Genomic DNA, 15,226 nt, shown 5'->3' on the forward strand with positions numbered 1-15,226 from the left:
GAGAGAAAGAAAGAGAGGGGGGAGGGGGAGAAAGAGAGAGACTACAGACAATAGTTGGATGGAAGTGAAGTTGCCGGAAAGAGGGAAGCAGAGATCAAAGAGAGTTCGAGAGAGTGAAGGGGTGGCGGAGAGAGAGAGCGAGAGAGGGGGGGAGAGGGAGAGAGAGAGAGAGAGAGAGAGAGAGAGAGAGAGAGAGAGAGAGACTGGCAGGGACACACTGTCTTTGTTTTTATTGCCTCTGTTAAAAAGGGTTCAAGTTTATGGGGAGCGAGCGATGGCGAAAAAGTCAGGTGTGTGTTTGGGGTTCACTGCATGAGTGAGTGACCCTAAGTCCAACTCCACCCTGCTCTGCTGTATAATCGATTGGTTGACTGACAGTCAAAAGACATCTGCATGGCCTTGCCGTGTTTTTTTATGTCAAAATGATGACATCTTCCCTTGCCGTTGTCAGAACGTCTTTGAAACATCAGGGTCGCATTCACTAGAAACCAAACGGAAGAAAACGAAGCGGGGAGGAACTACCTCAACTTGTCCAACAACAAACTCATTTCTGTTGTAATAAGTTTTGCTACGGTGTGCATTAGTGAATACACCCTTGGTTTGACAAACTCACACACAAAGGGGAACCATTCAAAAACGGTGTGAATCTTATGTTCTGGGGGGGGATAGAGAGCTATATTGCATGCTCCAATTTTTGGGAAAGTTTGATGATTTTATACTAATAGAATTCCTCAGAGAATTAGATTTTCTTTAACAAGTAATTATTGTTAAATTATTGGCAACCCTGTTTTCAGTACTCCAGGACCTTACCCTTGCGAGGATAATGACACAGCCTTTTTCTAAAATTAAAACCACAGGTTTTCAATGGGGTTCAAGTCTGGAGACGGATGGTGGTCAATTAACCATTTCTTTGTGGATTTGGGGTTATTGTCTTGCTGGAAGATTCACTTGTGGCCAAGTGTCAGCCTCCTGGCAGAGGCAACCAGGTTTTTGGCTAAAATGGCCTGGTACTTGGTAAACTTCATGATGCCATTGCCCTTAAAGAGATTCTCCGGTACTTTTGTATACTTTTTAGCCAGTAGTTCTGAAGGTAAAGCTCACGAGCCAAAAGTGGTACAGTGATCTCCAAAAGTATTGTGACAGTGACAATTTTTGTTGTTGTTTTGGCTCTGTACTCCAGCACTTGGAATTTGAAATGATACAATGACTATGAGGTTAAAGTGCAGACTGTCAGCTTTAATTTGAGGACATTTTAAATCAACATTGGGTGAACCGTTTGGAAATTACAGCAGTTTTTGTACATAGTCCCCCCATTTTAGGGGGGGACAAATTCACTTGTGTATTAAAGTAGTCAAACGTTTAGTATTTGGTCCCATATTCCTAGTACACAATGATTACATCACGCTTGTGAAGCTACAAACTTGTTGGATGCATTTGCTGTTTGTTTTGGTTGTGTTCAGATGATTTTGTGTCCAATAGAAATTAATGGTAAATGATGTATTGTGTAATTTTGGAGTCACTTATTGAAAAAAATAATATAATTTTTCTAAAAACTTCTACTGGATGCTACCATGATTACGGATAGTCCTGAATTAACTGTGAATAATGATGAGTGACAAAGTTAGACACACAAATATCATACCCCAAGACACGCTAACCTCTAACCATTACAATAAGAGGGAGGTTAGCATTTTTGGGGGGGTATGGTATTTGTGCGTCTGTAACTTTCTCAATCACCGTTATTCATGCCTCTCTGAATTATTAACAGACTTCATGTCTGTGACAGAGACACGCCTATGTAGTGAATTGTGCAGAGGCCTATCAAATTTGTCACTGTCTGAAGAGTCACAATGACAGTTCAAAGAGGCAAACGTTCTTTTAAAGGCTATATACATTATGTAGGTGTGTAGGGGTTTACTGGAGTGTTTATTAACTGCATCCGGGTCGCGTGTGCAATCCAGCAGTGTCCATGTTTCTTTTTTTTTATGGCAACTTTGTGTGAAGTGCATATGTTAGACTAAAGGCTTCCACGGACAACATGTTTGGATAATGTGTTGTTTTACTTTTTGCTAAAATCTGATACTGTGAATGTTGTGTATTTTGTGGAATTGCATTAGTGGTGACACTGGTTTACTCATCTAATATGTATATACTGTATTCTACACTGTCTATTGCATCTTACCCTATGCCACTCTGATATTGCTCATCCATATATTGATATACTCTTATTCCATTCCTTACTTAGATTTGTGTGTATTAGGTAGTTGTTGTGGAATTGTTAAATATTACTTGTTAGATAATGCTGCACTGTCAGAACTAGAAGCACAAGCATTTTGCTACGCTCACAATAACATCTGCTAACCATGTGTACGTGACCAATACAATTTGATTTGGGGGGAAATGTAATTTCCCGAGTCTTGTCATTTGATTTTTTCAGGAAATGTGAAGAGTGTTCCCGGGACAGTCCCGAGATCCTAGTTCCCCATGTGATTCCCTAGTGCACATACACTATTTGTACAAAAGTAAGTGGGCACGCCTTCAAATGAGTGGATTTGGATATTTCAGCCACACCCGTTGCTGACAGGTGCATAGAAATCAAGCACACGCCCATGCGTGCATCTCCATAGACAAACATTGGCAGTAGAATGGCCTTACTGAAAAGCTCAGTGACTTTCAACGTGGCACCGTCATAGGACGGCATGCCACCTTTCCAACAAGTCAGTTTCTCAATTTCTGCCCTGCTAGAGCTGCCCCGGTTAACTTTATGTGCTGTTACTGTAAAGTGGACACGTCAAGAAGCAACACTGACTTAACTGTGAAGTGGTAGGCCACACAAGCTCACAGAATGGGACTGCCAAGTGCTGAAACGCGTAAAGTGTAAACATCTCCTGTTCTCAGTTGGAACACTCACTTCCGAGCTCCAAACTACCTCTGGAAGCAACATCAGCAGAAGAACTGTTCGTCAGGAGGTTAATGAAATGGGTTTCCATGGCTGAGCAGCCGCACACAAGCCCAAGATCACCATGCAAAATGCCAAGTTGGCTGGAGCAGTGTAAAGCTTGCCATCACTAAACTCTGGAGCAGGGGAAACGCGTTCTCTGGAGTGATGAATCACGTTTCAACATCTAGCAGTCCGACGGACGAATCTGGGTTTGGCAGATGCCAGGAGAACGCTTCCTGTCCGAATGCATAGTGCCAACTGTAAAGTTAGGAGGAGGAATAATGGTCTGAGGCTGTTTTTCATGGTTCGTGCTAGGCCCCTTAGCTCCAGTGACGGTTAATCTTAACGCTTCAGCATTACAAAGACATTCTAGACAACAGTTTCGGGAAGGCCCTTTCCTGTTTCAGCATGACAATGCCCCCGTGCACAAAGCGAGGTCAATACAGAAATGGTTTGTCGAGATCGGTTTGGAAGAACTTGACTGGCATGCACAGAGACCTGACCTCAACCCCATTGAACACTTTTGGGATGAATTGGAATGCCGGCTGCGAGCCAGGCCTAATCACTCAACATCAGTACCCAACCCCACTAATGCTCTTGTGGCTGAATGGAAGCAAGTCCTCGCAGCAATGTTCCAACATCTCGTGGAAAAACTTCCCAGAAGAGTGGAGGCTGTTATAGCAGCAAAAGGGGGGGCAACTATATTAATGCCCATGATTTTGGAATGAGATGTTCGACGAGCAGGTGTCCACATACTTTTGGTCATGTAGAGTATGTGTACATCAATGCTCTCTCTTGCTATGCTGTGTGTCACTCAAATGGCAAGTTAAATAAAGGTTAAATGAATGAAAAATAAAAAGGGGCTGAAGCTCATTGGCTAGGACTTGAATTGCTAGGGGGCTGGCCCATGTGGGGGACATTTAGGGAAAATGGCGCAACACATCTTCCAGAAAAACAGTCGCTTTCAAACTAGGGATTTTGTTGCTAACTGAGGTAAAACAGTAATTCTGCTCATAGATTATGCATGTATGAACGACACATTGATACATCCAGCCTAAAGCTGGAGGTTAAAAAAAATACTTAGTAGTCGCCAAAGTTCAGGAGCATGTCTTCAACAAGGACCCCAGGACCAGTGGAAGCAAAATAGCCCCATAACATCAAAGATGCACCACCATGTTTTACCGTTGTTATGAGGTACTTTTCTGCATATGCTTGTTTTTTCCGATGCCAAACCCACCACTGGTGTGCGTGGCCAAAGAGCTCTACTTTCACGTCATCTGGCCATAGCACCGTCTGAGGAGTATACCACGAAGCAAGCTTCACATTCCGTCTCAGGCTTCATCCGATGGTGGATGTTGTTCGTCCACCTGCCGCTAACTCTAGCAGGCTTGTAACTGCGCGTGGACAATTCAGTGCCACATTTTCATTTGTGCCCAAATCTTCCAAATTCAGGAGGCTATGGTGTGAAATGAACTTTAAGAAGAGCAATCTTTATTTTATTACTTTGGTGTGCTTATCGATGCAGAAGCACCATTTTCCCACTATTAATGATAAAATAATTGTATTAAGTCATACAAAAGTTTTACTCTGCATGTAGTTTAAACTGTCGTTACTAAATGTGTATTTTGATCAGCATAAAAATAGCTCAGTTGGTAGAGCATGGTGTTTGCAACGCCAGGGTTGTGGGTTCGGTTCCCACGGGGGGCCTGCACAGAAAAAAAAAAATGTATGAAATGTATGCATTCACTACTGTAAGTCGCTCTGGATAAGAGCGTCTGCTAAATGACTAAAATGTAAATGTAAAACACATTGTATTAATAAACAATTTAATCAGTTGTCTTCCTCAAAATTTTAACCCAAGCACTAATCAAAATCCACAAAGAAATGGTTAATTGACCACAAAAATCAACATTTTGCAATGGTCATCTCAGACGATGGATATCAGGGATCTGGAACGATTCTGTATGGAGGAATGGTCCAAGATCTCTCCCAACGTGTTCTCCAATCTCACAAAACATTTGAGAAAAAGGCTCAGTGACGTTCTCTTCGCAAGGGGAGTGTGCTAGAGTATTGATAACGGGTGCCAATAACTTGAGCCCTATGTTTGAGATTCTTTTTTATATCACTTGTTAAACAAAATCTCTTTCTCTGAGCAATTGTATTAGTATAAAATAATATAACTTCTCAATTGTATTGAGCGTACAATACAGCTCAGTATTTGTATTATTTATTATATACAGTATTTTTTGCTCATCTTTGTCAAGGGTGCCAATAATTATGGACCTGACTGTATACCAGCACACTTGTCTCCATGGGAACGGTGCTGGGATTGGGTGATGCTGCTGTAACCTCTTCAGCTCTTCAAGGAACTTTGTTGCTTTTCTCTCCCCTCCAATACACTCTTTCACCAATGGAAAGAGAGAGTCGGTGGGTGACAGAGTATGAGTGTGCTTGTGACAGGGAAAGTGTGTGTGTTTTTCACATAAAGTGGTGCGTGTGTGTGATTTGGGGGTTGGGTAATTGCGGCTGTTGGCGGTAATTATAGTGAGGGGTGTGCACACTTGCTCACGTTACTGGAGTGTGGCTGACCAGTCCCACAAGTGTTTGCCCTGTCTTGTTGCAGTGGCGGCCGGCCACAAACTCTGTATTCGGAGGGAGTCCCGTCGTCCAGCCGTCCCTATTCATGGGCGTCTGCCCAAACGTGATCATAGCTTTTCATGCTGTGCTACCAAGCGACACAAACATCTGAATTCACAAAGATGGAAGTGCCAAGGCAGCCATCTTGCTGGGAAACCCGAGCCATTATGGAGTGATACTTTCGGTCGAAGAGTTTAGAATGAGTTTCATTGTAAAACCATTCACCATTCATATCGTTTTAGAAACTCGTGCCCAACTACACAAAAGCAGTCTTGAAGTAAGGGAGTTGAAAACAGTACAAGAAAAAATACCTTTTGGCCGTTTTGCTGGGCAATCTATATGGAATGTGCGACTATATTTATTTATTTTTATAGTTTACAATCTATAAACACAACATAAATATATTTTCTCGAAATGTATCATGGTTATTGTCAGGTTTGACAGAAAGACTGAAAAATAGGGACCTGAAAAGCATTAAATAATTTCAACAGTGCAATTGATTTCAACAGTGAGCGGACATCATACATTCAACAGCACTTGACTTTGTATTCAGTAGAATCCGGTCTCTACAGTATCTGTCATGAGTCCTGCTTGAAACCGCCAGTACTGTGGCTGATACTGATACCGAGGCAGCTACTACTGCATTTTGATGTATTTGACTAGCAGCCTTGAATTCATGGCGGAAGCCTAGAGAAGAACTAGAACCAAAACTACCCCTAAAGAGACAAACCTGCTGAAGTGGGAAGTCCAGAGAAGTTTACCTCAGGTTAAAAGGTCAGGGGTCATCTTAAATGGGAACAGGAACTAAGTCGCCCCACGAAGGGGTCAGGTTGGCGAGCATTCACTCTGGCCAGCAGACAGAAAAAATGTATTAGAAAATCAAATACACATTCATACTTACATGGGCAACACTTGCACACCCACAAACATGCAGAATCGCATGCAAGCAAATTTGCAAACGCACACACACATATTGGAACTCTTCAACGCACACACAAATACATACTCTTGCATAAATGCACATGATTTACAGCACACATCATGTCTGTCACATGATTACCTGCGTTAATTTGGCAGATGCCCCAAACCAGCAACGTGATGGAACATGCAGCATGTCACAGCGGATTAGGGTGGCATGCCTTCTGTCTGAGCAACCACAGCTAGTGTTGAGTCACACAACGTGCGCCAGTGAAGACTGGAAAATTAGAACTGAACAGCACTGAGCGGCGGTGGCTAGTGGATAGTGATTTAGTTTAGTTTAATACGGAGGTGACTAGTGGATAGTGATTTAGTTTAGTTTAATACGGAGGTGACTAGTGGATAGTGATTTAGTTTAGTTTAATACGGAGGTGACTAGTGGATAGTGATTTAGTTTAGTTTAATACGGAGGTGACTAGTGGATAGTGATTTAGTTTAGTTTAATACGGAGGTGACTAGTGGATAGTGATTTAGTTTAGTTTAATACGGAGGTGACTAGTGGATACTGATTTAGTTTAATATGGAGGTGACTAGTGGATAGTGATTTAGTTTAGTTTAATATGGAGGTGAATAGTGGATAGTGATTTAGTTTAATACGGAGGTGACTAGTGGACATTGATTTAGTTTAGTTTAATACGGAGGTGACTAGTGGATAGTGATTTAGTTTAGTTTAATATGGAGGTGACTAGTGGATAGTGATTTAGTTTAGTTTAATACGGAGGTGACTAGTGGATACTGATTTAGTTTAGTTTAATATGGAGGTGACTAGTGGATAGTGATTTAGTTTAATACGGAGGTGACTAGTGGATAGTGATTTAGTTTAGTTTAATATGGAGGTGACTAGTGGATATTGATTTAGTTTAGTTTAATATGGAGGTGACTAGTGGATAGTGATTTAGTTTAGTTTAATATGGAGGTGACTAGTGGATAGTGATTTAGTTTAGTTTAATATGGAGGTGACTAGTGGATAGTGATTTAGTTTAGTTTAATACGGAGGTGACTAGTGGATAGTGATTTAGTTTAGTTTAATACGGAGGTGACTAGTGGATAGTGATTTAGTTTAGTTTAATACGGAGGTGACTAGTGGATAGTGATTTAGTTTAGTTTAATATGGAGGTGACTAGTGGATAGTGATTTAGTTTAGTTTAATATGGAGGTGACTAGTGGATAGTGATTTAGTTTAGTTTAATACGGAGGTGACTAGTGGATAGTGATTTAGTTTAGTTTAATATGGAGGTGACTAGTGGATAGTGATTTAGTATAGTTTAATACGGAGGTGACTAGTGGATAGTGATTTAGTTTAGTTTAATATGGAGGTGACTAGTGGATAGTGATTTAGTTTAATATGGAGGTGACTAGTGGATAGTGATTTAATTTAATATACAACCAAGAGTGAACCTAAAACACATGGTTGCTTCGAGGGGAAAGGAAAGGAGAGGAGGAGAAGGGAACAGGAAAGGAGAATAGGAAATGCGAACAGGAAAGGAGAGGAGGAGAAGGGGAAAGGAAAGGAAAGGAGAGGAGGAGAAGGGGAAAGGAAAGGGAACACCTCTAAAAGAGACTGGAAAAGATTGGTGGAAAATCATCTGGGAGGGGTGACTGATATGGTTTGTGGTGGTGGTAGTGGTGTTTGGGAGGAGGAGGGAGAAGGGGGGTGGATTTTCCACTGCCAGGGAAAGAACGGCTAAATCAAATTAATTAGCTTCTTCATCTCCAGGCAGCTACTCAGGCATGCTGTACTGGCAAAGAGAGGGAGAAGGAGAGTGTACACAAGAGAAAGAGTGAGAGTGTAGAGAACTTGGTGGAGGAGTGAAGAGCCTGTTATATGTGCTCGATTCAGGAGAGCTGGGAGGGTGGGGGCAGTGGGGCGGGGGTATTGGTGAGGGAGGAGTGGGGCATAATTCTCTTATAAGCAGGAGAGGAGGGTTAATTTGCTGGTGTTCAGCGGCGAGTAGGAAGTAGCTGTGTGTTGACTGTGTGGCGGGCGGGCCTTTAGTGCTGCAATCCGGGTTTATGATACTTCCTGTTCCTAAAACGGCATACTTTTTCAGAGCGCTGTCAACACCCCATCTCTTCCGCAATGCCTCTTTAAATAGCAGGCACACCTCAATTTGACACCGAGAAAAGAGAATGGATGTGAGGAACAGCAAAAGAAAGAGAAAGGGAGCGTGTGAGGGAGAGCGGGGAGTGACTAAATGAAATCATTCCCCAGTGATAAAAAAAGGACAAACACTATGATAATACCGTTGACATCGGGAGAAAGAGAGCGAGAAAGAAAGAGGCAGATGGTCAGAGGCGGTGGCACCAAGCCAGAGAAAACATAACAGAGGCAGAGCAAAAAAACAGAGAGAGATAAAGAAAACAGTGGTTGGGCAAGGGGAGAGTCCGTGCAGCCAGCATCTGGTAGTCTCTACAGCTCAGTATGAGAGAGGGAGGGGGAGGCAGAGAAGAGAAGGAGAGAGAATATGGGTGAAGGGAGGAGGTATGGGAGAGAGTGACAGGGGGAGGAAGAACATAAGAGAGAGGGAGAAGAAGAGAGAATAAAGGACAGGGGAGGCGGGGAGGGAGAGGGGAGGCGGTGCGGGTGTGAGCGAGGCAGCAAAAAAAGGGGAGAGGTAAATAGAATTAGGGAAAGGGCAGGGCGTGAAGGATAGAAAGACCAAGAGAGGGAAGGGGAGATGGCCGGAGTCAGGGGCAGTCCTCTGGGGGAGGATAGGAGGACTCAACCGTGCTGCTAGTGCCAGACTTTGCCGCACCGCACGGAGCCCAGAACAACACTAAACCGATTGTGACCGGAGGTGGGATGAAGTGCAATTCATTTAGCACCTCAGATAGTTCCGGAAAAGAAAGAGGCTCCAAAAGCCTTCACACAATGGAACATCACGTGTGTGAATCTCCTCCAAAAGCTCTCCGTGCCTCCTGTAAGAAGACAAAGTGTTCCCTCAGACTTGGATGCTTAAATATCAAAGCATCTTAAATTACTACCATGTTTGCCAAACGACGCAAGAATCACTATAAAAAATGCCTACGTGAGACATTAAGGTTGGATCTGATGGGTGGATGCTTAGGGATGTCTAAAAGAGAGCCACTTGGTGACGTCATCAAAACAAACGGGAAAGGAGACAGGACATTCCCTGGGCTCCCTGTGAAGGTCTGGGATGCCTTTCAAGAGAACAGCTCACTTGTTCCGTTTATATTTGTTAAACAAGCAAGAGCGTGTCTTACTAAACGTCATGATCCATTTTATTATGAAACTGCGGGACAGTGTATATAAACTGAAACTTCATTTTTTTTATATGGAGTTGGAAGCTAAACATTTATGCTTGACCAATTAGTCTGTTAGGTACTAATATTATCAGAATGGGCTGAATCTGAACTTAAATCTCTCTTTTGATCATGTGATTAGACACGGGGTGGAATTCAATAATTGCAGATACTGGATTTCCACAAGTGATTTGTACAGCACGTGTCCTGAATGGAAGGAATTCACAAATGATTAAGAAACCGCAGTCCCATGTTGTGACCCGGTCAGGTGGCCTACTGATGGCAAACCGGGCTGAGAAGTCATCAGGCACATGTAACAGGGCTAACAATTTCTAAATCAAGTGCGAAAAAACAATGAGTATTAAGTCAATGACCTGATAGAACCACATTTACCTATGGTATTACATAGTATGTAATTTCATGTGTTTAATTAAGATGCTTTATGCGTACCTTAAAAGTGTGGCAGACAAAGACAAGAATCCACACACATAGCAAACCAAGCCCAATAGTTAGTAATAGGCCTGCACTACAGGTGCATGTGTACCTGGGACATCAGTGGTAATGGCAGGAATAAAAAACTACATAACCTAACACTCCCTCCCCACTATTTCCTCCGGCACTTAGCCTACCTTCCGTCGGAGACGTTTAAACAGGGGTCCAGAATCTCGGAGTCAAAATGGAGTCACTTCTATCTCCTCCCCTGCTGTTCCTGGGTCCCTCCCTATCTCTGAACGTCCCTCCCTTCCTCCCTGTGCTACAGAGGACTCCCTCGCCTACTTACCCAGCTCTGTCGCTGGCTCACGCGCTCACACACTGCCAGGCAAACACTGAAAATGAGAACTCCTTCTGGACAAGGGTAATTGTAAGCCCTTCAATGAATATAACACACAAAAACAAGTACGCTCATGTACGTCACCCATCCCACTGAGGACACTAGTCTCAAATTTGAAGTGTTACACACACCCACAAATGTCATACTCACAGATCAGTATTCACATGGTAGATTAGTCACCCTCTCTAGGAAAACAAGTCACAATTTACAACTCAAAGTTACTGAGTGATAAGGTCCAATCTGGGCCTATGTGGCTCAACATAAAATGTGAACGAAGATAGGCCTATATCATATGACAAACAAAGACAGAATCCATTGACAACTTTAAGACCTCCATGCAAGAGGGGTGGTGCTAATGAATCAACATTAACAGAGTATATTGGACCAGGTTACTTGTTTTGAATGTAGGCAGAATAGGCATTACATGCATATACTATGCTGTTGGCACACAGCTGTTATGGCTTTCACTTACCCATGCACCAGTGTCTTGTTGCCAGAAGGAGGCTGAGAGCAGGTAGGGGACATTTCCGCATATGAACTGTTGTTGCGCAATTTCATTACAAAGCATGCCATTGGCATCATAGACCATAAGGGGGAGCCAAAAGACTGATAATGGTTTGTTTGTATAACAGTAGAGTGGTAGCCTTTTACAGTGCCTTCAGAAAGTATTCACAACTCTTGACTTTTTTTCCACATTGTTGTTACAGCCTGAATTTAAAATGGATTAAATAGAGATGTCACTGGCCTACACACAATACCCCATAATGTCAAAGTGGAATTATGTTTTATCAACATCTTTACAAATGAATTAAAAGATGTGCTTAACATGTCACAAAGTTGCATGGACTCACTGTGTACAATAAGAGTTTAACATGACTACTACCTCATCTCTGTACCCCACACATACCAGAGAAAAAGCAGACATTGAATATCCCTTTGAGCATGGTGAAGTTGTTCATTACACTTATGATGGTGTATTAATACAGCCAGTTACTACAAAGATACAGGCGTCCTTCCTAACTCAGAGAGGAAGGAAACCGCTCAGGGATTTCACCATGAGACCTATTGAAACAGTTACAGACTTTAATGGCTGTGATAGAAAACTGAGGATGGATCAACACTGTAGGGGCTCCACAATACTAACCTAATTGACAGAGTGAAAAAAAGGAAGCCTGTACAGAATAAAACATGAATCCTGTTTGCAACAAGGCACTAAAGTAATATAGCAAAAAAATGTGTCAAATCCAATAAAACACATTAGTGAGTACCACTCTCCATATTTTCAAGCATAGTGGTGGCTGCATCATAGTATGGGTATGCTTGTAATCGAAAGGGCTGGGGAGTTTTTCAGGATAAAAAAAAAGAAACGGAAAGGTGCTAAGCACAGGCAAAATCCTCTAGGAAAACCTGGTGTTTTTGCTTTCCACCAAACACTGGGAGATTAATTCACCTTTCTGCAGGACAATAACCTAAAACACAAGCCCAAATATACACTGGAGTTGTTTAGCAAGACAGGTTATGTTCCAGTGGCCGAGTAAGTTTTGACAAATCCGTTTGAAAATCTATGGCAAGACCTGAAAAAGGTTTTCTAGCAATGATAAACAACCAATTTGAAAGAGCTTGAAGAATTTAGAAAATATTTTATTTTTAAATTGGGAAAATGTTGCACAATCCAGGTGTGGAAAGCTTAGACTTACCCAGAAAGACCCACAGCGGAATCAGGGGTGTGAATACTTAAGTAAATGAGATGCATTTCATTTTTAATAAAATACCAAACATTTCTAAAAACATGTTGTCAATATGGGGTAGTGTGTAGATGGTTGAGAAAAAAAACTATTTAATAAATTTTGAATTCAGGCTGTAAAAAAAATCTGATTTATAAAAGCACTTGGAAGTAATAATGATACAGCTGACTACTACAACAGCTTGAGGGTGGGAACTTGACAACTGTCATGTACAGAGTCTGCCAAATAAATTATGAGAGCAAAGTGGCATGTTCATGCTGTCAACAGTCAAACACCCTTAAATTCCCAAACACATAAACAGAGTCAATAAGTAACTTTGATTTCTTTATTACTTTAAACAAAATGCAGTTACAATCAGTTCATTTCGTCGCTCAACAATCGGGGAGTACATTTGCAACTACCATTCTATACTTTAAAAAGGACCAGCATACAGAAGAGCCTAGCCACTAAGAAAAGTATTTGCAAATCGGTAACGCAAACTGATTGGTTTATGGACATGCCGTTTAAAAATCAACCGATGCAGTGCAATCAATGTGATCATATCATATCTGTAACAACATCCCTGTTAAACCTACTTGCTCTAGTCTTTAAAAAGTCCTCCTGGCTACACACTCATACAAGAACAAACAAAAAAGTTGTTAAAGGGGGACAACATTCTACAATATGTTACATCAGTTATTAGGTGTACATTTTCAGTTGAAGACCTCTTGGTCTTGTGGTAATGTTCTGTAGCATGAGTTTTGTTAACAATGTCTACAGTGGCTGGTCCACTCCAGAGCCAGTCAGTGGCAACAACCAGGTCCTTCCATGGTGAAAACACTTCTGGTACCTAGTGACACAGGAAATTTGTGAAACGGAGCAATAGCTCGCTACCTAATTAGTACAATCACTGAACTCAATTTAGATGGTACCTGAATATGTAAACTGTCAAGGTTATACAACACATCTACTATTTAAAAGTATATCCAACAACTGGTCTGCTTGAACGCTAACTTTCGGTTTCTCTGGTTGCCAACAAGAAGCACAAGCCTCAACACCGCCATGTTGAGACGAGGTTTCAACGTTGAATGTACAACGCTAAGTTAGTTGGTAGTAGCTAGTAATTAAGACGGGAATCAAAATGGTCCCAAAAAAAACAAACATTAATTAACATTCAAGTATCCAACGAAATAAATGTATAGCAACGATATTGAAAAAAACGACCAGAGAATGTCATGAGCTGCTAGCTAACGGCTTAGTCCGAGCGCCAGACAACTAGCCATGTCCAGCAGTGTTTTGACCATCTTGTATAGATTAAAGTTACATGCCAACTCAGCTAACTAGCAAAATTACGCAACATGTGTACAAATAACTTAAGCTGTCCGGTAGCCAACTATCGTAACTATCAAAACTAACAAACTCCATGCCATCCCTTTTTCTACGAATTTATAGACTTCGCTAACGTATTTATACAACTGACCAACAGGGTAGCTAGTGACTGAGGTTGGCTAGTTAACTAGCGTTACCTGGTCGCTCTGGGTGCCATTTTGCTTGCAACTAGCTAGGTATATTAGCTTGATGTTTTCCTTTTAAAAAAATGAAACACTAGCTAGCTAGCCAATGCGCCTCTATTGTACTCGGTGATATTTAAACAAAAATCAGCGCTAAAATAATATCAAATATTTATTGCTAATTTTCCATCGTTAGACAGCCTATTCAATGGCGGGTTTTTACAGTGCCCACAAAGGGGTAACGACGTTAGATGGCTGGCTAGCAACTAACATTAGCTACATCGTGCTAACTACTTAGCCAGGGGTAGGCAACCCCGGTACTGGAGTGCCGACCTTGGAAATCAAGAGTGTTGAATTTGGGCAATCGCCGAAATGACCAATTAGTTGTTGGTCAGGTGTGGTGCCTAATTGGAACAAACTCTTGTTTTCTGCGGCACTCCAGAAACAGGGCTATTGACCCCTGATTTAGGCTAACGTGTAGGTAACTGTGTTATATATATATATATATATACACACACACACACTTTTTTTAAAGCTGAACATTTGAACACCAACCAAACATTCTAGTACTACTATGTGGAAATCTGATTTTACATAGACTTTGGCTTACTAGCTGGCAAGACACTTACCGACAAAGCAAAGCTGTCACTTCGTTTTAGACGTGGCCTTCCAATCTCGTACCTATTTCAGAATATAAATGAAATGTACATAACATTAACGAATTTTGCTCTAAAAACGAGTATTTCAAGCTTTCCCGTTTTAATTATGGTAAAGTCTTTCATCGTTATTATATTAAACACCGCAGGCTTTTGTCGGATTTTCCCAGTTGAAGTACTTAAAATAACACTGATCACGCCGGCATGGTTTCCACTTGAGACCGAGGATTCTCGCGTAGTCCCGTAAAAAAAATGGTTTTGTTGTAAAGTAACAGTAACTTCGACATCTTCTTTAAAAAGTAAGAAAAATAACTAGTTTTAACTGGTTTAAAAATAATAATACTAAGCGAAAAAAACACTTTAAATATGACTTTGATTTCCGAAAGGTCGAGGTAGGCCTCGCGAACGAGCTTCTTTTCCAAGAGTTGTAGCCGATCCAGAGCGAGACGAACGAGACAACGCGGATTTTTTATTTTTTTATTTTGTTTAGAGAGGAAAAAATAAGAATCGGTGAAGTTCGGCAAAAATCGTAAGTAAGGCGGGTTTTTCCAACGCCATCGTATATCTATAGTCATTGGTTAATCTCTGTGTATTAATGTATATTAATGATGTAATTGACCAACCACACTGCATTTTATTGAATATGTATAGAACTACAACCATATTTACATTGTAGCCCCGCC

At 41.5% G+C, this 15,226-nt stretch overlaps 1 long non-coding RNA gene across 1 annotated transcript; it reads right to left on the bottom strand.

The window, feature by feature from the left end:
• Positions 1 to 12,708: 12,708 nt before the first annotated feature.
• LOC115198171 (uncharacterized) lies at positions 12,709 to 15,157 on the bottom strand. Its single transcript, XR_003879183.1, has 2 exons — positions 14,517 to 15,157; positions 12,709 to 13,226 (listed from the first exon to the last, which is right to left on the bottom strand). It is a non-coding gene; the product is annotated as an uncharacterized LOC115198171 (long non-coding RNA).
• Positions 15,158 to 15,226: the final 69 nt, after the last annotated feature.

Source organism: Salmo trutta, chromosome 8 (genome assembly GCF_901001165.1).
Source record: "Salmo trutta chromosome 8, fSalTru1.1, whole genome shotgun sequence".
Taxonomy (NCBI): Eukaryota; Metazoa; Chordata; class Actinopteri; order Salmoniformes; family Salmonidae; genus Salmo; species Salmo trutta.